Below are 27,320 nucleotides of genomic sequence, written 5' to 3'. Positions count from 1 at the left end.
TGAAATGTAAGTAGGTATAATGAGAAAAGTAAAGCTATTTTAATTTTCTTAATACATATTGACGACAAAATTGTGTAGGAAGCATTTCCAGAGGATATCATATACACTGAGATATTAATCCATGTTATATGTCGAGAATGTAATTACAATCTGGCACAATAATTCCTCATTAGAAGATAACAGAACTATATACAATATTATACTATAGACAATATCTACATATACATATGCATATAAGTATATATATATATATATATATATATATATATATTATATATATATAGAATATATATATATTCACACACTCACACACACATATTATATTCTTTCAGTTTTTTTACGGCATATACCTTACCTTAGAAAGAACTCTTAAAGTCTCCTATACTCCTTAGTGCCGGCTATCCTCTGTATTTCCCATCTTGAAGACTATTCCTATGAGTAGTTATCTATGCGGAACTCATTTAAAACCCAGGACAAGTGTAATAGAAGCGAACTTGATTTGTGTATGGAGATGTTTATGCATTATTTATATATAGCAACATATGTTTCAGCATATCACGTGTTCTTTTGCGATTATTTTCTAACATCCATAGGATAAAATTAAGTATTATTTATAATATATTGATGCATCTGGATCATTTTTAATTCCATGTGTATACTTCGTCAGCCAATCGATATCAATGCTTATTTCGGCTGGTAAATGTCTTTAAATGAAAGAATCGTTCCAGCAACAAGAGCATTGATTTTGAATGCTTGAGGAAGAATACACATGTATAAATAGAAGCTCAATATCCATATATATATATATATTATATATATATATATATATATATATTATATATATATATATATATAATATATATATATATATATATAACATTATTGGTGAATTGAAGAAATGGAGCTGAACGCAGATTGAACAGAAATCGTTTTATTTCATTCTACACGTGTTTCGAAAGGCACAAATTACCAAAATCCGATTGAATAATGGGACCATATTGTGTCTTTCTCTTCAGGAAGAAAAAAGGAAATCCGTTGGAAATCCGTTGAAATCCGTTTTAATTTCAATTATCCGCACCAACGCACGGTTGCAACGCCAGATGGTTATACCTCCAACCGTGCTGTTTACTGCTGTGATTTTTGCTACTAAGGTATCGGTTAAACTTTTGATTAATCTACTACAAGATTATTCATCTTTCTATTTCACATAATATATATATAATATATATATATATATGTATATATATATATCTATATATATATATATATATATAACCCAGCAAAGCTGTAAGGTACCTCGCGAGTGAAAATATATATGAAAGAACGTTTGAAAACGTTGAACGCTAAGCTACTCCAGGCTGATGAAGAGCAATAGCTCTGAAACTAGTTTCTGGGTGTTGGCTTCACTGAGGGGAGGAGCTTATCTACCCTGTATGGAAACTTAAAGAAACAGAACGCTTGTGTCTCATAGCCAACTGGAAACGAGGTTTCCTGGAGTTAAATAGCGGTAGCATTATTACCTTTCCTGGAAGAGACCCATTAAGCTAGTGACAGACCATCTATATATATATATATGTATATATATATATGTTGAGAAAGAAAGTCGTCAGAAATTTGGAAAAAATACTATTATTTCTTCATTATTATTAGTGTTTTCGTTTCTCTCAAGCACTTGTCAAATGCAATATTGTGAATGTACAAACAGCTTGTTCATTTATAGAAAACAGATGCTTTGGGGGTGTTTTATTTAGAAGAGAACATTGTTTTTGTTGTTTGGGGTGAGATTCCAAAACAATGGAAATGGATAGATAGAGATATAGGTATGTATATAGAGTGATAGATAGAGAGACAGATGGATAGATAGACAGATAGTCAGACAGATAGAGAGACGGGTAGAGAATAAGAGAGAGAAGGGGTATCCTCTTTCCTATTCACCATTTTTTCCCTTTACCATTGTAAAAAATATAATAGAAAGAAATAAAAAATATAATTAAAAAATCAAAAGCTGGTGTTTTAGTCACCACAGGAAATCTTTCTTTCTTTCCCCTTACTACTTTTTCTTCTTTCATTTTTCCTCCTTTCTTTCTTTCTCTCCTCTGTGAGTTATATTTAAAATATATCCCTTTCAAACATTCAATTTTGGAGGGTGTTTTTGACAACGTGTAGTTCAGCATGAAAATACATTGGTATAATAATTGCAAATTAACATTTTGAAAAATCAATCAGTAAATAAAGTAATAGGAACACACACAAACACACACACACACAAATACACACACACACACACACACATATATATATATATATATATATTGTACATTGTCTCAAGTATATACACATATATACACACGAGCAGTAACAATCACACACACATAAAAACACAGAACGCACACTTATATATCTTTTCACACTAACGCAGTACTTGTTCACGTAAATACATTAACATGCGCAATTCCACAAAAACATATATACACACGCTCACATAATTTTCCTAATCACGCACATACATGACCACACAAATACACACGTGAGCACGCTGGCCTAGACACACCTTTATACAAACATATATATTATACAGACACACACATGCTTCAATATGGCACATTCTAATTATGTCACTGTTATCTACATTGCCACCCACTTCTACAACGAATTAATTCTTGCTATTAGTTCAACCTGTGCAAACCTAAATCCAAGCACGTTTTTTTTGTCCCCATGATTATTCCCCTCCACATTTGTTTTTCCTTTCTTTTTGTTGTAGGGCGTAGGTTCGAAACGTCAAGTAATTTATCCATTTTCTAGACTAATACCCCTTATGTTTATTGTTATTTTGCATCGTTTCTACCTCATATATGTGTATATTTATATGTATGTGAATATGTGCGTGTATGTGTTTGTTTCTGTATATGTGTGTGTGTGCATGTATTTCTTTATGTTTTCTTATATTGATAACTTGCTCAAAAACCGCACTTCGTGCCGACTTTTATTCTTCTTCCTAGTGGGCCTGCAGCCCGAATTTGAAGACAGTAATAATAATAAAGCTTTTATTGGTACACAACCAGTATGGTACTACCTCACCAATTTTGCCTTAGTTTCTATTCATTCTAAAGGAGAAACGTCTAGGTTCACACATTTTTGGAGATGTTTTAAAAGATGACTTTTCAACTGTTAGCATATGATAAATCCTCATCCAGACCTAATCCCACTGGTGGCTGTTAAAAAACCAAATTTAGGGCAGGTGTACAACCCCGGGATCATCTTGTATCCAAGGAAGCTTAATATATCTATGAGGAACAAACATAGACTGATACACAAATATTCTGGATGGACGTAGGGTTAGAATTCCGCGTTTATAATATATAGAGACGAACAGAAATGTGGGATTCTGAGTAACAGTTTTTGTTGTATTTTTCCTGCTTTGAAATAAAATATATTTATATATATATGTAGGAATATATGAGCATATAGACATATATATTTAAAGGGAACAACGCAAGCATGTAAGCACTACAAATAGTTTTCGACCATACATTATAATGAACTAAAAAAACTGAATAGAAGAAACGTGAGAAAACTAAGATGGCAGCATATAGAAAACGCAGAAAGTTAAAAACGTAAAACGAAAGCGAAACCACAAAAAAATAAACTGTAAAAAATAAAAAGTAAATAGGCAAATGAGATATCCTCCTTAGACCTTAAATGATAAGTTTGGAAAGATATCAAGTTAGTCAGCAATAAGCGAAATTTTCCAATTCTTCAAAATATATTAATACATATGCTCTGCAACCAGATGGAATACATTTTTTGTTGAATTTTCTGTCACGGAAGAGTACATTATATATATATATATATATATATATATATATATTATATATATATATATATATATGTGTGTGTGTGTGTGTGTGTGTGTGTGTGTGTATATATATATATAATATATATATATATATATATATATATATATGTGTGTGTGTGTATGTGTGTGTGTGTGTGTGTGTGCGTGTGTGTACGTATGTGCGTGTATGTATGTATGTGTGTAAGTACGTATAGTCACAGCTATTAATAATTTATGACCGACTCGCAGCATAGATATATTTATGTACGGCTAAATCGCAGCATTAAATATCAGGCTGACAGCAAAATGTACATGTGCTTTCAGATGTCACTGAATATACTTCTCGAATGTCAGTTGATTCAATCTTATGTAAGGTATCTCGGTATTTTAGAATCTGGCAAAACGAATATATAAACGTAACGCACACGTACATGCATATATATTTGTGTGTGTAACGTTATTATATTCGTTTTGCAAGATTCTTGATGTGAAACCGTGTATTGAAACAATAACATGCATGCAACTGTTATTAAAAAATATAATAAACTCCTAACAAATGTGTTAACTGCCACTTTCTTTTCTTTAACACACTAATCTAGGTCTCTCTCTTTCTCTCTCTCTGTCTTTCAATTTCTCTATCTATCTACAACTATATTTCTCTTCTCTCTCTAACACACACACATATATGCATACTTACACTCACGGACACACACCCGCACAGGCGCAAGCACACAGACGTGCACACTCATACACGCGTACACTTATGGATGTTTTATTAAATATCCAATGTTCAACTCATTTATTTACATTAGGTTTTTCATATTTCGACAGGTTTTCTTTACATTTGGTTTTAAATAGTTATGTATCCAAATCTATATCCGATGTATCTAGTCTTTTGCAGCCTCACAATTTCGTTTTCAAAATACCGAATTGCGAATATTTGAAATTTATGTTACTTCGTATATAGTCATTAAATTTACGTAGACCTTCCTCCAACAGTTTTGTTTGTACCATTAGCCTCTAGCATCAGCACTCAAATTCCTAACTAACTGAAAAAACTAATACGGAAATCTCAAATTTGGAATATAAAACGTAAAAGTTGTCGTGTATTTGTGAATTCAATAAAACATGCATAAACGAAAATCACTTCACCACAAACGCGCGCGCATGCGCACGCACACACAAACATATGTATATATATATATATATATATATATATATATACACTCACACATACATATTCATATATATATGCACCTATAAATATATATATTTATATATACACATACATATTCATATATATATATATATACCAATAAATATATATATATTGATATATATATATACATATAAATATGCACCTACAAATATATTTTATATAAATATATATATATATATATATATATAATATATAGTCATTTATATATATGCACCTATAAATATATATGTATATATATATATACACATACATATTCATATATATTATATATATATACATATATACACATACATATTCATATATATTTATATCTATATATACATATATACACAGACATATTCATATATTATATTTATATATATATATATATATATATATATGTTTACATATATATATATACATACACACAATATATATATATACATACACGTACATATATATTTATATATATACATACACATACATATTCATATATATTTATATATACATATATATATATACATACACATACATACTTTGACACTTTGATACTTTGATAGGTTTCGGCCATTATTGGCCCAGGCCATGTCTAACTTAATAGCACCACCTGGTGAAGTCTTTCAAGACAGAATTTGGGCACTATGGCCCACTCAAGTAGAGAGTTATTGTTTACAGAGACATATCCGGGTGTAGGGGGTTTATCCGGGATTTCTTGAAGGAATCTGTCCAAAGACTTCTTGAAACCTATAGGGTCAGTTTCTGTTTTAATGTGTTTTGGTGTAATGTTAAAGAGAGCGGGGCCAATTGAGGTGAAATAATTGTGCCGTTTGTTGTTATGAGATGAGAGTGCGATTTTGTTTTGGGCGGATGGCACGGGGCCCAAGCCTTGGATGTACCTTAAAGGTGATGCCAACATCATTTGGGCAATGCTGATGGAATATTTTCCACATCATGCAGATGATGTAGCGCTCACGACGACGTTGGAGAGAATAGAGTTTTAGCTTTTCTAGTCGACCCCAATAGTCGAGGCTGTCATGCCATCTATCTTTTTTGTGATTGCCCTTTGAGGTGCTTCAACTTTTATGATACCTTGTATTGTGTGGGGAGACCACAGTGGACAACAGTATTCAAGGTGGGGTCGGGCAAAAGTGGAGAAGAGAAGGATAATGGTGTGGATATCTCTCGACTGGAAAGTTCTGAGAATCCAGGAACACATTCTGCGGGCCATGTCAACTTTGTGTTTATATGAGTGGCCCAGCTTACGTTGTTGTCCACAGTTACTCCCAAGTCTCTGATGTTGTTGGACGCCGCGAGAGTTTCACCTGAAGGAAGGGAGTTGGGAGTTTCAGGGCATCCTCTTTTCCAAAGTGGATTAGCTCAAATTTATCCTCGTTCAGCAGCATATTGTTTTTTTCTGCCCATTGGATAACAGCCAGTAGATCTGACTGAAGGCATGTCCGGTCACTCGCCTCATTTATGACCTTCTGTAGCTTGGAGTCATCTGCAAAGATTTTTATGTTGCTGTGCTTGATGATGTCATTAATGTCATTAATGTAAATGATGAAAAGAAGTGGGCCCAGCACAGTGCCTTGCGGAACGCCACTACTGACTTTGGCTGGGCTTGATTTTACCCCTTCAACTACAACATGTTGAGATCTGTCTGTCAGGAAACACTTAATCCATTTCAGTAACTTTCCAGAGACACCAATGTTGGATAGTTTTTTCAATAGGATCTTGTGATCGACCCTGTCGAAGGCCTTACTGAAATCAAGGTAGATGATGACATCGGTGTTGGAGCCCTCTCCCAAAGCTCTAAAATGTCCTCAAAGTGATGCAGGAGCTGCGTTAGGCAGTCCCTTCCATTACGGAACCCATGTTGGTTGGAGATCAGCCGTCTGTTGCTTTCCAGAAATTGGGTTATTCGAGATCTCACCACCCTCTCAAATACCTTGATGATATGAGAGGTGAGTGAGATCGGACGGTAATCACTGTACCAAGGGACTTGTTTCCCTTTTTGAAAACTGGGACAACAGACTGGGACAGAAGGTTTTTTGGAATATAGCCAGCATCCAGTGAGTTTCTCCACAGATTAGCAAGGGGAGATGCAAGTTGGTGTCGACACACCTTCAGGACACAAGCAGGGAAACTATCGGGGCCTACTGCTGAATTGTGTTTTATTTCTTTTATCGCCGCTAAGACATCAGGGGCACTAAACGTTATGTCCGATATAGTGTGTTGGGGGTTGACATCACTGATACAGCCCAGATCGGCCATATCAGGATTGCTGAAAACAGAGCAGTATTGTTTCTGCAGTATCTCGGCCATGGATTTGGCATTATCTTGGAGAGTGCCAGTTTCGTCAATTAGAGGGCCTACAGTGGAGACAGTGACCCTGCGTTTCCTCGCAAATGAAAAGAACACTTTGGGGTTGAGTTTGATTTTTTCAATGGCCCACTTCTCCTCAGCTGATCTTTGGTTATTGATTTTTTGGATTATCTGATTTTTTGGATTCAAGCAGTGCGATAGCCGTCGAATGTGTGTGTTGCTGTTGGCAGTACTTTAGTTTGTTAATTTTTTTGTTTGTTCTTTTTATTTTCTGATAAAGGTTTTTCTTTTTGGGGGATTCTGCACTTTTTGTTCACAGGTCTTGGTGGGGAGTGTTTTGCACATATGTCTGTGACGGTGTCTACAAAGATCTGCCAAGATGTTTTATGGTTGGTGGAGATGTGTGTATGTGTAAAGGACCAGTCAACATTTGATAGCTCGTTCCTGATTGCATCCCAGTTGGCTTTATGGAGATCCATGTTGTCAAATGGGTGGGCTGGAGGAAGGTCACTAGGATTAGCTTTCGGCTGGTGGAATTTCATGTTACAGAGAACCATGTCATGGTCTGAAAGAAGGGTTTTTTCCACTGTAACGTTATGTATAGTGTTAGTGTGGTTACTAAACACTAGGTCCAAAATGTTCTGATGTCTTGTTGGTGCAAGGACAAGTTGGGACAAGAAAAACTCATTCGTAAAGTCGAAAAGTGACTCTGCTGCTTCTTTGTCAGCGGTTGAGGCGGGAGTGCTTGGTTTCAAACAGTTTGTAGTCCAGTCAACACAGGGTAGATTGAAGTCTCCCATCATGAGTATGTTGCTAGAATGGCACTGTTGAATAAAGCACTTAATGCTGTTGAGGCATTCTTTAAAGCACAGTATGGGTGTTTGGGGCGGCCTATAGAGCTCAATTACTGTCAGGTCATTGGCTTTGTTGTGCACGGTGACTGATTCACAGTAGCCGTTGGAGAATATACTATTTCCATCTGCCGTAAATGAATCATGCAGGAAAATGGCAGTTCCACCCTTCCTCCTGCCGATACGATCCGCGCGGATGGTTGTGAAATTCTTCACTCTCACTTCGGCTTCCAAGTGGGAGTTGTCAAGGTGGGGTCTCAGTGAGAATGAAGAAGGATGTGGTGTGGTGTGAATTGTTACCAACCCAGTCTTCAATGAATTGGACCTTCCATTTTTGTGCATTGATGGAAGGGCTGACACCTTGTGCATTGAGTAGGAATGTGGAGGTTAGTGTAGTGGCTGGTTTTGACTGTTGCAAGGGGCTTGGATTTTTTTGTGTGTTAGTGGCAGCAATGTGGGGAATGGTGCACTGGGGTAATAGCATAGGATGGTGTTGAGTGATGGCTAGAATGTTTTTGTGTATCTCTTTTGCCATGTTCAACATGGCTAAAAAAGAATTTTCCTGCTTAGGGAGCAGTTTTTGGCTGGAGGTGTGGTTGCACTGTTGGATAGGGTTGTAGTAGTTCCACTTTGTTGTTGTTGTTTTTGTGTCTTCCTGAAAAGACTGGACCAGCATTACTGCAGCATGGTGTGTTTCTATTTTTATTGTTATTCAGGTTTGTGTGTTGGCTTGAGGCCCCGTTTCCGTTGTGCGTTGGGTCCCTGGAAGATGAGTGAAGGGACAGTCACTCAGTAGACATGTTCTCTCACGTTGGGAATACCGGCAGATTTTGGGACTCCGAGTTGTGTGTGTTTTGAATTTCGATTTACTATTGGTGGTGTTGATGTTATTGTGGGATGCGTGCTTTGGCCTTGGCCGGTAGTGCGTCTAGTGCGGGTAGTAGATGCGTGAAGATGCAGTCACTATTTGTGCAGAGTCTCTGGCGCAGTGAATAGCGGCATATTTGGGGATTTCTTGTTTGAGCCGTGGGGGGCGCATTCTGCTTCCTATGTTTCTTTAAGTTTTTGTTACTGCAGTAGTATTGAGGTGGTGATGTGGGGGAAGAGGGCAGTGGTTTCTTATTTGGTTTTCTGTTGGTATTTTTGGTGATAGAAGACGATGGTGGCAGCGGTGGTGATGATGATGATGATAATTGTGGTGGTTGCTGTGAGAGCGGTGAAAAGATACTGGCATTTAGTGAATCGTCTAGTAAGCTAGAGTTGAGGAGTGGCTGTTGTTGTTCTTGTTGCTGTGGCTGTTGTTGTTGTTGTTGTGCCTGACCGATGTCAGGGTCAGCCATTGTGCCGGGAACCAGGAGTGGCTCATTCTGTTGTGTTGTTGTTGTGGCTGCTGATTTTCTAGCTGTTGTTGTTCTTGAACTGTGAAAATATGTAGAAGCTTTTCATAATGGCCTCTTATCAGTTTGAAAGATACTTCGATATGTTTCAACTTGCTACGAATCTGTTTGACGGATCGTGTGTGTTGACCACTTGTGATGTTTTTCGGCAATCTCATTCAAACACAAGACATTAGATTTTCTGTTTGGAAAGAGAGAGCCATGTGTTTATTAAAACATCAATTTCGTTATCAGACCAATTTCGTCTGTTGCAGGCCTGCAAGTTAGTCATGTTTGTTTTTCTTTTGTTTGTTTTCCTTTTGATTTTTGAAAATATATATATTCTTTCTTGGGAGTTAAAGAAGTGTATATATATATAAATGTTCTCTCTTAAGGGTGTGAGTTTTTGATTATTTGGTTGTTTGAGGATATTAAAAGAAAAACAGGTGTATATAACAATTTGTAGTTAAATGAAAACGTACTTACGGGTTTGTAGGCAAACACGTGGTTACAAATATATATATATTTAAGGTCAGTTAGTTTTGAAGCTGTGTAGCTTGCTACTGACTTGGGAGAGAAACAAATAGACGTCCGTCCACTCCAACAGTTAATCCACCGATTAGTTAATACATATTCATATATATTTATATATACATATATATATACATACATATTCATATATATTGATATATATATATATATACACATACACATACATAGTCATATATATTTATATATATATATACTATACACACATACATATTCATATATATATATATATATATATATATACAACACACATCATATTCATATATATTTATATATATATATATATACAGATACACACATACATATTCATATATATTTATATATATATACATATACACAATTAATATATATATATATTATATATATATATATATATATATATATACATATACACACAACATATCATATATATTTATATATATATACATATACACACATACATATTCATATATATTTATATATATATATATATATATACATATACACAAACATATTCATATATATTTATATATATATATATATATATATATATATATATATATATATATACACACATACATATTCATATATATTTATATATATACATATACATACATGTGTGTGTATGTTGTATATATAGAACGTTGGTACAGGCAAAATGTACAAAGGGTGCTGAATGCCAAAAGGCAATAGTTATTTGTGCTTAGGTGAGATGGTATCTCTTATCTCCGTTATCTAGCTCTTCGCTTTTAAAATGTCGATCAAGAGCGTGGTGATTGTAAAGTGAATTTCGAATAACTACATATGAGACGCCAGCTTTTCTAGTTACAGCCATTCACGCAAACTCACACACACAAACACACGCAAATAACCACACCTATATATATATATATACACGTTTCGGTTTCATTTATTATATTATATATGCATAACTTTTTCCAGATATAAATCATAAAAACTAATCCATAAAACTATGTTGCTTTGCTCTGATAAAATTATGATTTATGTCATTATATAGGGGTTCGAATGTTTTAAGAGTACGTTTGAAGAGTATGTTTTAGATACATGTATTTGCGGAAGGTTCTTTGATTTTCATACATAAAATATATGCTGTATAATAATATAGAAGTTGTTTAACTGGCTGTTTAATTGACGATCTCCATATCTTTATGATACATTTGGAGACAAAACAGGAAACATATGTTGTCTTTTCATAATATTCACTTAATATTTTACGAAAATGTTGCGCAATCAATGTGAGAAAGCATATAATGTATAATTATGTAAAAAGCGTCTCCTAAAAGTTTTACGTTGGTGAGTGTGTGTGACATTTATGTTTTTTCAATGAGAAGAATTTCGATATATATGAATGCATATTTGTGTGTATGTGTGTGTCTATGGAGAATGAAAGGGTTTCGAGTATGATATAAAATTCCTGGAAGCTGATATGTGCATCAAATAAATGTACATCTAAACGATTTCATATATATATATATATATATATATATATATATTATATATAAGCTGGCTTTAAAAACTACCTTTAGTTATTGGATATAAAGTTATAGAAATGCGCAGTTGCGTAATTTACACTTACAATCACATAAATAAATATTAAATCAAAAGAATAAATCACTTACAATTAGAACAAGCTGAATTTTGTAACTTCATATATAGGGACATTTAGTAATTCAAATCATTGTAAAACAAAAATTAATCTAACATAAAATGTTATTTTATTTATACGTTATTTATGTGCTTTTCAATGCATACACCACGTATAATATTCTATTTGTCATGTTTTTTAATATAATCTGTTTCATTTTCTTTCCATATATCAGAGGTTATATGGTTAAAATTTCTTTCTTTCTAAGGTGAGTTGAAAAATTTCCATTTCCTCAAGGGAGTGTTGCGCATATTAAATAGATATACGTCAAGTTCTTATATATATGAAATATGGGGAGTGTAATAAATGCGAGTAAAAGAGATTATCCATGAGATTAAAAGAAAAATCCTGCAATCTAACGAAATGTGATATCTCCAGTAATAGCAACTAATCGTGTGTTTTGGAAAGTGGATGCAGAAATATATATATATTGTCGGGTCGTCGGCGACTAAACCGGCAACCCACCAAGCTTGCTTGGTGAGGAGGGTGTTTATTGGACACACTGCGGGATGAAAAACAAAATCTGTTGAAGGGCAGAGGAACTATGGAGGGGCAGTTGCTTAGTGAGTCAGATTGACTCAGTGCACAGCCTTTCCTCAATTTAAAATAATATTCTTGCCCAGGCATTGCACGATGCAACATTGATTAAGCTTCGTGCAATGGCCATACTCGATAACGAGGGGCAGCCACCATACATACATATATATATATACATACATTATATATATATATTATATATATATATATATATATATATATATATATATATATATATATATATATATATATATATATATATATATATATATATTATATAAGTTTCAGAGCAGAGCTGTGGCCATGCTCATGCACCGCCGTTTTGCTACACTGTTATTACTAAGAACCTCCTCTAATATGTGGCACTTGCTGAAGCATGGAGTTTGATATAGCTCATTTGCACCTCTTGCCGTGAGGTAGGTTCATGTGGGTAGGTTCATATGTATATCTTCAGACACAAATTTTGTAAATATCAGTTTTCGATGTTCCTTGAGACAAGTGCTCATGGCAACCGCTACTGCTTAAAAGTAACTCTACGAAAATTGAACAGATGTAGACAATAATTATCGGTTAAAAAATAAATATCTATATGGTAGTAATATTTGTGGACTATACAATATATAGTATCATATATATTTATCTCAAAATACACATTTTTGCGTTTAAGTTGATGTTGTTTACCAATTACATTAGGGTCAAAAATTAAATTATCGATCTGCTTCTGAAAAAAAAAGCACTTCTAAATATGAAATGTTTTCATGACAGCGTAAACTTATCAAAATGGTCAAGAATTATTATTTGCATTTTCTTTTGTTTTCAGATGTAACATTGATACCTCTAACTGACATCTTGGACAAAGCAGAATAACTGAAAGTGCTATTTGATTATTAAATATGAATGTTGAAGGGCTTGCTTCTTATGCGGTTATTTTTCGAAAAAGACGTTCATTATGCGCAATGAAGAAAAGGCTTTTCACAGAGAAAAATCATTCCGCTTAGAAAAAATTATTTGCATTTGACAGTGGACGCATCATTTATATTTTAAGAACTTATCATTCATTTGACCTTTTTCTACGCTATAGAAGAAAGAATTCATGAAAAACATTATCGAGTAAATACTGACTATATACATACAGGTTTTTGACAAATAGCAGGTAAGTGCTTTTGCATTAAAGTTTGTAGACAAACCCATTTTATTTTCCAGTCGTTGAATGTCTACGTAAGATTAATGAGAAAACTTTAGAAACGTTAAACCGTTACATTTAAATGAATTTGAATAGTTTTGTACAATCGGGATTTAATGTTGATTTTTCTAGGCTAAATATTAAGAGGGAAATGCCCAGATTTAGAACTCACAGATTTCTTCGGATTTCTTAAATGAATTTTTATGCAATATTACATACAATTAATTTCTGCGGTCGCAGTCAGGATCACAACGCGTTTGACAAAACATTTTGCTCTATTTCTATAGCTCTTTATATTTTGAGTACAAATTCTACAAAAGCCCACTTTGTTTTCATTTTTGTGGTCGATGAAATAAGTACGAAGTAAGCACTCTTGCCGACGTAATCGATTTACTCCTCTCCCGGAAAACTCCAGATATGTGCCAAAATTTGAAGCCCTTCATTTCAGAGTAGAACTCCCAGCGTGTATTGGCTACAAATATCCATTATATCGATGGTGATTTTGCACAAACTACGTCGAAAATAACTTATTTTATTAAAACACATTTCCTTTTTGCAGTAATTATGATAGCGCAGAATTGATGAAAAACAATAATTCAAAGAAAGTACAATTAGATAACGGGAAATGACATTTAGAAATATAAATCAGATCTCAGATCGCATTTCACCCATGTATTGATTTCTTATCGAACATCTGATGTACTACGCAAATTTTTCTCTCGCCAAAACTTATTTTCCCCTTAGATTTAGATATTGGAAAATGACCATTGATGAGGATCAATCTCTGCGGTTCCCTAATCTGGAGATGGTGTCAAGTCTAGATTTTCTTTTTTATTCTAGGCATAAGGCGCTAAATCTTCACAGAGTCGACCAGTCGATTAGATTCACCCCCAGCACGCAACTGGTACTTAATTCATCGACCCCGAAAGAATGAAAGGCAATGTCCACGTCGGCGGAATTTGAACTCAGAACATAAAGGCAGACGAAATGTCGCTAAGCGTTTCGCCCGGCGTGATAACGTTTCTTATTTCTTTATTTCTCACAAGAGGCTAAACATAGAAAGGACAAACAAGGAAAGGCAAGGGGATTAAATCGATTACATCGACCCCAGTGCGTAACTGGCACTTAATTTATCGACCCCGAAAAGAGGAATGGCAAAGTCGACCTCGGCGGAATTTGAACTCAACGTAGCGGCAGGCGAAATACCGCTAAGCATTTCAGCTGGCACGCTAACGTTTCAGCTAGCTCGCGGAGTCATGCGTAGATATTCTAGAACTAATGTTATTCATAGTGTATTTTTTGTGAAAATAAGTTTGATTTTATAGTAATTAATTCCCCCCTAGCAGAAACGTTTGTGGAGTTTATATTTCATAAAGAAAGAGTAATCAGTTGAGTATTCTATTATGAATTCAGCTTTTCAAATTGGAGTAAAGATCTTTAATATTTTCGCTGTAAACTTTAATAGCATTCTCTTGTAACCGATTTTAGGGTTTATTTTTCTTTGTGAGATTTTCACAATCTTTGTTCTGTGGAACTTTCCGTGAGTAGTTATATTTCGATATCTATGTTGAAATTGTATAGAGTCATCTTTTCTTTAAGTTTTCATTGTTGCTTCTTCGTGAGTATGTTTTTTTTTCTAATTATATGACAAAAGAACGGCAGCTGAGTTAGTCCTTTTCAAAATGATTCTAATGTAATCCTTACCGTTGTTAGGGTTTCTTTACGAAAGCTATTTCAACTCTGTTGGAGTATGTTTGTAGTGGACTTTAATATCGTTGTTTTCTTATTTGGTAGGTTTTGAGATTGTCCGGGATTTTAGAGATTCTCGACCACTACATTTATGTAATTGATATACGATTCCGCTATTGTCTGCTGGTTGACTTCAGGCTTCCACCGTGTCGATTTCTTTGCTCGCATGCTGTATTTCGGCAATATTTATTGTGAGGACGGAATTTGTGGGGTGATCTCCTTTACGTTGCTAAACCTTCGGGCAAATTTAGTTGACATTATAATACTTTGCATGGTGAGTGAATACAGGAATATAGATTTATAAGAAATGACATAGGTACATTAAACCACCTCCGGAAATGTATTAACGGTTACAAAAAATCGTAAAATTTCATATAAAGATCGGCTATATAGCAATCCAATAAATTACAATGAATTATTTTATTAATATAGATGGAAATAATAATCAACTCGATACAGATTAGAAGGAAATCGACTGCATATAATTTAAACGTTTCTAAAATAATCACCTGTAGCTTATGAATTATTGGGTTGTTAAACTTCTTGCGGTTTTTAACTTTTAAATTCAGATGCACATAACTCGTCTCAAACAAAACTTTATTAATCGAAATAAACACCATCAGAATCAACACACTTTTGCCAACGCGAAACATGTTTATGCCAGTAGCGTAACAATCTTACGTTCTGGAGGCGATGAAAGCGTCTTTGGCATCGTCTTGGTTTTTGAAGCATTTCTCACGCAGGAAGTTGTCGAGATGCTTGAAAAAGCAGTAGTCGGTAGGCGAGAGGTCTGGTGAATATGGCGGATGAGGCAGAGTTTCGTATCCCAATTCGTTCCACTTCTGCAGGGTCAGTTGTGCGACGTGCCGCCGAGCGTTGTCGTGGAGAAGAATTGGTTCGTTTCTATTGAACAATGCTGGCTGTTGTTGTCGGAGTTTCTTATGCATTTCATCTATTTTTTGACTGCACTTCACCGTAACGATTTGGCCTGGATCCAAAAAACTGAGATGAATGAGACCGGCCGCAGACCACCAGTCACCATAACCTTCTTTTGGTGCAACGTTGGCTTCGGGAAGTGCCGTGCTGCTTCGTCGGCATACAACCACTGAGCTGAGCGTCGCTGGTTGTTGTAAAGAATCAACTTTTCATCGCAAGTCACAATACGGTCGAGAAACAGGTCATTCTTGTTGCGTAAAAGAAGGGAAGATGGCGTTTTTTGTTGTCGTTGAGTTCGTACGGCACCCATTTCTCAAGTATTTTTGTTTATCCCATCTCTTTTAAGTGGTTGGAAATTGCCGTATACTTTACGTCTAATGCAGAAGCAAGCTCTCGAACAGTTGTGCGTGGATTGGCTTCGACTAAGGCTCTTACTCGATCGTTGTCAACATCCGATGGCCGACCACTACGCTTATCATTTTCAAGACTCTCGTCACCGCTACGAAATGTCTTGAACTACCATTGTGCTGTACGTTCATTAGTGGTTCCTGGACCAAACGCATCGTTGCTATCGTGAGCTGTTTCAGCAGCTTTTCGGCTTAGCTTGAACTGAAATAAGAAAATTGTGCGAAGTTGCTTTTTGTTCATGTTTTATTCAACGTTCCGGAAAAAATGGCCTAATTATTCAAAATCAGAAAGCGTAACACTACTAGGTTAGATAGAGCGAAAAAGGGGCTTTAAAATGATATATAAATTCAAGGTAATTTAATGAAAATTAATTTGAAAATATATTTAAAATCAAAATCAAAAATTCCGCAAGAACTTTCTTGACAACCTAATAATTAAGTTTGAATTTCGGAATATCGACTTGGTTTTTCTGCTAGAAATACTACTAAAATTCCCTGTATTGACATCGGATATTCTTTACTAAGGAAACAGTATCAACTGTACTTATAAAATTAGTAGTTAGAAAAGTTAAACTCTAACGGAGTATTATATTTGTTTCAAATTTTGGCAGGAAACCAGCAAGGTCGAGGTTGGGGTAAGTCGGTTACCTCGACCCTAGCGCTTAAATGGTATTTATTTTATCGATACTGAAAGAATGAAAACGAAAATGGATATTGGCAGAATTTGAACTCAAGAACGGAGAGACGGATGAAACGTAGAGACAGATGAAATGTCACAAAGCATATCTTTCCCCGGCGTGCTAATGAGTATATCAGCCTGCCTCCTCCTGAAAGACTATTATACTGACAACAATTTCATATTTCACTCATCCATTTCACCGATACACGTGTTTGGATAGATAAAGTTTGCGACAAAAATATTGGTAAAGCAGAGGTGATTTGCCACGTAATATCTCTCTACAACTATATATTATACTCAAGTAGCCATTTGAAAAGAATTTTTAGAATTCAAATTATAGAGTGTTGTAAATAATATATATTATATTGCATTACTACATTACGTTTGTTTCTCTAAATTATAAGTAATAACATACACTTATTGCGGCTGTGTTTGTGACAAACAATATATATAACAAATTCAGTTTCACTTTGTCTAAAGAGACCAAAGTATCGCTTCGTTGAATCATCTACAAACGTATTTGGATTTCATTTAATGTATAGTAACAGATCAGATGCAGAAAAATAATATCTAAAACATTTTAAAATCTAGCACCGGAAATTTAATAACGGATATATGAACAATGTGATTTGAAATTTGCAACCAATTTGATTGCAAACTGATCATTGGAAATGTCTGCTAATATTCTATACTGTGGAAATTATATTCCTACTATTGTGATTGGTATTTAAATGAAACTGTTACTTCTATGGTGAGGACACATTGAAATAGATGATGTTCCCGTAGACATTATAGTTACTTCAGAGACAGCATGCTTTCGTGACTTTGCAACCTATAATCTTTTCTCTATTCAAACTAAAAACTATTAATTTTGTTAAGCTTTGGAAACAGTTTACACATTCGAATGTATGTGCACAGTTAATGTTATTGTTCAAGTTGTCCATTTTATGGAATCGTATTTCAATTGGGTACATTGTAATTAATGTAATGGTTTGGTACATCCATACACACAAAGGCACACACATACATATATATCTATATTGTAAGGCTCTCAACACAGTTGGTGCAAGTTGATTGTTAGATTTTGCCAAATAAAACTATTGCTGACTGTTATGAAGCATTCCACGATCACAGATGAACAATGCTATATGGCAATACGGAAGTGTAATCCAAACACATATCCTTCTACATATGTGAAAGCCAGAGTTTATGTGGTACTTATAGTATTCATGAAGTAGTTATTAATATATTAGAGTGTGTATACATGTGTATCATTTGTGTGTTTATGTGCGTTTTTATGTTTAGGTTTACAGACGCACACAGACCCATTAAATATAAAACAGGAACTGAAATGTCACTAGATCAATACATACGGTTATTTAGTGAAATTGTCATTCTATCATAGTCTGTTTCATGCATATATAGGAGCTTAGTAACTGATAATTATTTTTCTTTCAATAAACATTTTAAAGTACTTTATGTTTGATAGTTTATAACGTTCTGCCTTAGAAATCAACTAAAGCATTTGAAATATAGAAGAAAGTTAAGCAATGATTTATCTATAAAAGTCAATCCAAATAAAAAATGCATTCTCTCATTAAGAGATATTTGTCTTACATGAAATTAATTTTGTACTATTTAAAGTTTTATTCTGTCGAAAAACATTTATTGTCTCATGCCTATTATTTTTCAATGAAGTTTCCTGGCTATAAATATCCATACAATTTACAACTTGTTTACTGTCAAAAAAACCTACACAAAACATTATCTTTTCTCAATTATCACGCCTATATACACCAGCAATAATTTTCCGTTTTACTACATCATTTAGCTACATATAAAGTCTTACCTAAGTAGGATTGTGTGACAGTACCGAATAACTGCAAATATTACAGTTTCATAAGTATACAACAAATTTCATTTGATTACTTGTATGCTATAAATTATAAGTAGATAACTCAACCATAAATGTGTGCACAAACATATAAATTAAAATAATAATTTACAGCAGACTGCATTTAATTTAAGGTAAACAACACTAGTTACTATAAATCTCAAAATGAAATAAAACAGAACAGACATAAAAAACATTCTAGGAATAAAATGACACAGTTTTGAAGATTTATTCCCTCTTCGAATTAAAATTATTGCAATTAATAACATATTGCTAATCATTATGTACTTAAAGCGTGTTTTCTTCTGAATTACATTCTCATAACACTACACTTATAAAAGCAATAAAATGAAAATCGCAACAAATTTCACAATCGTTTCAATTAATGGAAAACAATCTAAATTTTACTGAAAGATAGGCCTAGCATCAGGAAAAATATATTTGTCAATTGCTATATTCGAAATGGTTATTCACTTGGTCTCTCTTTATATTACAGATATATCTGTAGCAAGAAACATTTGATTCAATATTGGTCTTAAACATATCAGGTTGCACATAATAGAGACATGAAGAGGCGAACTTATTCTTTAATCTTCTGTAAAACTATGACATCTGTAGCAACGAGCCTGAGTGTTACAAGTGTTCTTCGATAAAAGTATACGCTCTATATTTGTTGCTATGTGTGCTTGCGCATCTGTGTATATGCATGTATGCATATAGTAAATACAAGCATCTATCTACATTGTGTGTATGTGTGCGTGAATGTGTGTGTGTAGAAAGACAGACAGTGAGAGATGCCCAATTAGATATCTAAATTCGTGATGCGACTTAAGAGGAGGCGCAACGTGTAATTCAATAAGAAAATACTTTAACACATTTAGTTTACCAAACATATATTGAGATATTTTACAGAAGGTTGGATTTACTAATAAAATAAATCATAGTGCGTATTGTATTATGATAAAACGTCCATATGTAGTTCACGAACTACATATGCGTGTAGAGGAAACTTAAATTAACCACCTTAATATTAAGTTCACTCTCAATTATCAGACATCGAGTGTGTTACGGTGTTGCAAATTATTAGAACTAGGTAGTGTATATCTGTATTCTTTCAAACTCAAGAAACGTACACATCTACACATATGTCCATTAATACTTCGACGATTCCACCGATTTAAACAGTAATGTCTATATACTATGGTAGCAATATTTTAAGTGGGAAAAATCACATCAATTATATATTTCATTAATCTCTCACAGCTGTAAATTACATTTTCTTGCATCGATTAATTATTATTAATATTCGATCAGGATTAATGAAAGATATTGTTTATGATCCCGTGCATAATTCAGTGACAGTAACATTCTTGTAAAGTCTGTTAATATGATGACACCTTGTCGACCGACGTTCAGATGATTCTAGTTAACCATTATAGGACAACTAAAAGCATCTGAACTATGTTGTGGATTAGCACTAACAAATGTTAAGAAAATGGATTATTTCAGCAATCACATTATATCCTCAAACCTTTCATCGATATATGACTCCCACCAGCACCACCACAACTACGACGAAAACTCTGCTTTTTCCGCCTACTTCTTCACCAAATGTCTCTGCCTCCGAATCATCCTCAATATTATGGCCAGTTCAACCACGATAAGGTAACTTTGTCGCCATGACCACTATCAGAGAAACCACCATCATTACAATCAACCATCAAACCATAGTTGCTGTAATTATGGTTATTATTATTAGTAGTAGTATTCGCATTATTATTGTTGTAATTGATGTTTTATTTTTATATAATTATGGTCATTACGAGAAGAATTAAGAATAAGTTTAAAGATCAGTTTTAAACCATGTCATCTGTATCGTAATATATGTGATTAGGACAGTTAATCATGAAACAAACGATGCAATTTAACTGACTTGCTAAATTGTTAAGGTTAATTAGCAGTAAAGCAGCTTTAACGAGGATAGTGTTAATGAAAAACTATAACGTAAATCACTAGAAAATTCGCACATTGCCTATGAATCATTAAACGTGTTATTCCTTAAATTTTCATTTTCAAAACATTAAATTATTTTTAGGAGAAATTATTCTTTCTCCATTATGTCGTTTATCTCATTTGTAATTATTCGTTGTAACCAATTAGTCGTTATAGCAATTAATACTTCATTAGTGAAATATATGCCATAGCCATATTCGCATTGCTGCGCTAAATTACATAGAAGTTTTATATCTAAAATGCATTTTCATAACGATTATTTAAAATTGAAAATACTAGTTGATGCAATAATGACAACTTCACTTATTTTCTGAGAATGTTAATAGAATCGGAACATATTTGTCCAATTGCGATAATCAATATGAGTAATAATCTGTTGTTAGACTGGTTCGTACATTATTCTCTAAAGTCATTTCAAACACAAAAGAAAACAATTGAAGATACATGAAACGTATACATTTTCAGCTTCAATTTATAACAAGCAATTAAAGTTGAAGTAATGTCATGCCATCAATTTATTACTGAAAATATCCAACAATATATTTTCTTTGTAATTTCCATGAAACAAATTTCACTGAGAAGCTAAGGTTTTGCATGGAGTTTTGAAAAAAAAAACTCGACTAAGATTCTATGTATTGCGACGTAGTTATGAATCCAACTTCTTAATCATTTACCTACACTACATACAGTCATGCATGCATACATAAGTCGATTACAGAGATACCATTCTAGTCCTGTACGTAAATATTACTTCCAGGCTCGTCGCCTAATATTGGTTTGTGTGTTTGTGTGCGTTCTTGTTTGAATATGCGCGCGCGTAGTATGTGAGAGTGCCTGTGTGTGCGTGCATGAGTAGGGATAGATAGATTTAGAGAGAGAGAGAGAGAGGACCCGCGTCGATGTAACTATAAAGCAACAACTATCAGTCTACAGTAAAATAATGCAATGTTAAACGATAAAGAAACGTTTGGAAGACAATAGACCTGTGAGAAAGATGATCCTGTTTGATGGAGAAGGAGCAGACGTAATGCCTTTATATTTCAATACAAACAGTTATGTTTTAAATACTGCAAACAAAAGAAAAATATTCGTTCAAGCCGTTTGGAATGGCTTGATCTATGGTCAGTGGTTTTTAATATCTGGCGGCAAGCTGGCACAACTTCTTGAACGTCGAGCAAAATTTTCAATGGCATGTCGTTCGACTTCTCGTTCTGAGTTCACATTTATCCAAAATCGACTTATCCTATCATCGTTTCGGTGATCAGTTAAGTACTATTTGAGTGCCTGGGTCCCTGTATTCAATTAAACCCGTTCCCCGAAATTAGCTGGCCTTGAGCCAAAACTGGAAATCAATATGAGGCGACAATCGGGCAGTATCATTTCTGTACAGATCCATATTGGTGACTCGGTAATCGACTATCTGTAATCGACTATATGTATATATATATATATATATATATTATATATATATATATATACACACATACGCAAACACATATATACATTTATATACATGCACACACATATATGTACATATGTATATATATATAAAACTACACCTACATACATACATACATACATACATACATACATACATATGTAGCATATACCTACGGGGCCTGATCAATAAGTATCTGGACTGTTGCCATACTGACGAAGCTAACGTACGCAGAATTCCGCCGCTCAGAACAGACTGACTTGTTTTGCAGATTCTTTGCTCAACTTTCTCTGTTATGGTCAATGCGATGAACACAGGCTACACACGTTACTTCCAAGCACTTCTGTAAACAGCGCACGTGAGCTAGAACGTTGAAGCTTTGTGTGCCATCACAGCAGAGTGCAAGATCAATATGTGCCAAGTGGTTTCACTGTGTACTCTAGCATCGATACCAAAGCAATAGTCCGGTTACTTATTGATCAAACCACTCCCTCTCTGTCCCCCCATCTCTCTCGTACATACTCTGTTTCTGTATATCGTTCTTTCTATCTGTATGAGTTAAAACGGTAATACCGATTATATTACATAAATACTAAAACATACCTCAGCAGGGAGTATTCAAGAACACAATTCCATGATATATTTCAGCAGAAAATCAAATGATAAGGGTCACTTCCCGGAGCATTACGCGGAAAACAAAATCTCTATTATCTTGTCTCTCAAATATGACATTGCATTTTCTATGGATATATTTGAACATATAAACTTTGACAATACTAGAAATTAATTGTTTCATTCTTTTTTCTGGGGGTGCTATAAAAGGCGAATTGTCCAAATGGATATTTATTTACGCTTGCATACACACGCACAGACACACACACTCACATATGGATGTATTTATTTTCGTCGCACTATCACTCGTACACCGTTAACGTTTTTCAATATCTACACTTTCTCACTGATATTTTTACTTATTTAGATAGTTTGTAGTTGCGACTACCTTAATATTTTTGCTCAGCTCTGCTGTCAGTTGTGACAGCTACGCTACAGTAGAACTGATTATAACAATATTATGAATATAATGTTTCTCGAGATATCAACCGAAACTGCCCTACATTATTTACCTGACAGAATATATTTCTATGTTTGCATTTGTAATTCTGTAATCCTATCAAATTCCACCATAAAAACGTTGTATATCACAGTTATGAAATGAATACATTCTCAAAGGTGTCTTGAAAATTGAGATGCCGGCAGCCTTAAAGTGCCATCTGTTTGAAGACGAGCACTGACATTTCAATGCTGTTGTTTCTTTTAATGAATACAGATTTTTGCTTGCATATCGCGCTGCGAATATCTTCATTCCTTCTTCCAGCCAGTCCTGGAAATTTTGTAACATAAACATTCCTGTATTTCCTTCTCGGAAGAAAACAATAATAAAATATTTTGCAGCTGATTGGTAATTAGTAGTATCCTCTACAATAAGTAGGCAATATACACAGATACATACATACTCACACCGCACACATGCATGCGTAGGCCTATATGTATAAAACATTCAGCAGGTGAATTTCCATTTTTTCTGCTGTCTCTCCTTACTACTTATAGAGAGTAGCTTGACACTTCTTGAAAAAGTGCGGAGTACACTCGTGTAAGAACATACATATGAAATAAGGGAAAAATACTACACGAAATACATATAAATCTATACCGAATACTATTCGAATACTATTTATTCCCAGCTTGTTTCATGTTTATGTGCTTACTCGGGTGTATCCAGCTACTTTTCAAAAAAATTCGAGCGACTCTACACAACCGTATTCAAGTTTACACATTGTAAGTACGCCTGCTGTTATATATACATATCTAAATACATGTACATTATATATATATATATAATATATATATATACACACAGACATAGATATACATATATATGCATATATATATAATATATATATATATATATATATACACACATAGATATACATATACTTATATATATATACACATATATATACATGTACATATATATATATATATATATATATATATATATATATATAATATATATATATATATACATGTACATATAAATTAGACGCAGGAGTGGCTGTGTGGTAAGTAGCTTCCTTACAAACCACATGGTTTCGGGTTCAGTCCCACTGCGAGGCATCTCGGGCAACTGTCTTCTGCTATAGTGGATTTGGTAGACGGAAACTGAAAGAAGCCAGTCGTATATATGTATATATATATATATATAATATATATATATATATATATATATATATATATATATATATATATATATATATATATATATATAACATGTACATATATATATATATATATATATTATATATATATATATATATAATATACATGTACATATATATATATATATACATGTACATATATATATATATATATATATATATATATATATATATTATATATATATACATATATATATACATATATACACGCACACACACACACACACATATATATATATATATATATATATATATAAACACACACACATGTAAAGGAAAGTGAGATGAAATATAAATGATTACTTTATGAACTTCCTTAGTCTAATATAAGATTCAATGGCGTCTTATTCGAGTATCTGAATAAAACATTAGCTTCACCCGAATCTGGAATATGAAGTAAAATGTATTCGGGAGAGTATTGAGAGTGAGTGAGCCATATTTAGTATTAAGACATGCCATTCCTACGTAAATGTAGAATCACGTTAATGAGAATATTTGAAATTAAGACCATGTTTCCTGTTCTATATATTAGTGTTATTTCTCTATGCAAGTGTTAACCAGTGACATTCTTAGTATTTCATGTTAAATACAAAACGCATTTAAATAGTTCCCATACAAACACTGATTTTATTAATGAAGCAAATGCCACGTGCACTGAACACCTGGTAGGAAAAATCTGTGATGAAATAATATGTATCTCTTAATACGGTTAAATAAACATTTGAGCCGACCAACAATTCCTGAATTTCTAGCTGTGTACGTTGAGGTGTTGAGTCCTTGCTGATGTCCTGAATTCTTAATATGGTAACAGTGGTAGAGAAAAACCAGTTGAGAAAAAACGAAGAATATTAACTATTTGGTCAGGATGCAATAAATGGAAGCTCGGTTGGCAGTGTATGCTTTAACATATATTACAGCTGGGAACTGGTAGAGATGTTGGCGCGACAGACACAAAACTCTTAGAGGTATTTCGTTGATTTTTACGTCAGATTTTCGAAGTCTGCTGAGGGTAAATTTACCTTTCCTCTTTCGACGCCGATAAAAAATTATTTGATGTAATTGAGCCACCTCATCCTCGGAATCTCCTGGTTTTGTGCCAGAATTTGTAACAAATATATCTGTTGCAAAAATACATTTGTAGGAAAATTTTGAAATAAATTTTAAAGATCATGTACATAAATTATCTTTCCCTTAATATATATATATATATATATATATATATATATATATATATATATATATATGTGTGTGTGTGTGTGTGTGTGTGTGTGTGTGTGTGTGTGTGTGTGTGTGTGTGTGTGTGTGTGTGTCTGTATCTGCGTTGAATTCTGGATTTAGAATATTGCTATCTTATTATGACTTAAGCGTATTAATGCTAATGAAATGGAAACGACTCTTTCTGAATGCTTTACGCTTTTTGTGGCATGGTTAGTATCAGCCCATTAACTTTGGTGTCAGTTCCATTCCTCGTTCACCGAAGCTTACACCCGACACCTCCGAACAATTTATACATACCCATAAGCAAGTGTTGTTCTTATGTTGCTCTTGAATTTTTTTTATGGAATTACATTGTTTTCGTATGTGGTTGGTATGATTCTTGGCATGAATGCTTGTGTTGAAACGTATATTGTTGTTGGTTAGAGAAAGACAAAGAAAATAATAATGATCACAAGGAAACGTTGAAGAGAGAGGACATGTCACCGATGAGTTTGCGTATAGCAAGCAAAGGTATTGACAAAAAAAAACCGAGTAATTACTTAACCACTACATTAAACAAACCACCGATTAGTTAGTTGGTCAGATATTTAACATATTGACTAACAATAAATTTATATTGAACCAGAGCTTGTATTTATTAACAAGGGTGTAATGACCCTCCCTAGACGCAATACGCTTAATGGAATTCTTTCACAAGTAACTCCGTAGTATAAACAACATCATACACTTATTCGTGCCACTTTGGAACGAGATCGAAATTTATCTGATTAAAATAGAAACATAGAATTTAAATTGTCTTTTGGTATTCAAATTAATGTCAAGTCATGTGCCCTTTAAGTGTATTTCATTAATGATTACGAATTTCATTGTGTTTCGCTTGAGAAAGTGTTGTTAGAAATCTGCTGATGAATAGCTGTACTTAGTTGGTAAAAACAAATTTGTTAAGCATAAAACAACCGACATTTACTGAAAGATCTCCCATATGCCAAGCGTTGAAAATAAAATGCTCTGATGGAGATCACTGATATACAGTTGAATTAACTAAATGTCCAACCTGCAGTAATATAGACTAATGACAAAACACTCAATGCAATTACATTAACTGCTTTACGTCCCCATTCGGAATGTTTTCCGCATTTTATGAAACTAACATACTAATCAATATTGCATTATACTGTGACCAACATTACTCTATCAATTTCTCTGATTAG

The sequence above is a fragment of the Octopus sinensis genome, linkage group LG2, assembly GCF_006345805.1.
Source record: "Octopus sinensis linkage group LG2, ASM634580v1, whole genome shotgun sequence".
Taxonomy (NCBI): Eukaryota; Metazoa; Mollusca; class Cephalopoda; order Octopoda; family Octopodidae; genus Octopus; species Octopus sinensis.
The sequence above is the reverse complement of the archived record's forward strand: the minus strand, read 5'-3'. Positions refer to the sequence as shown.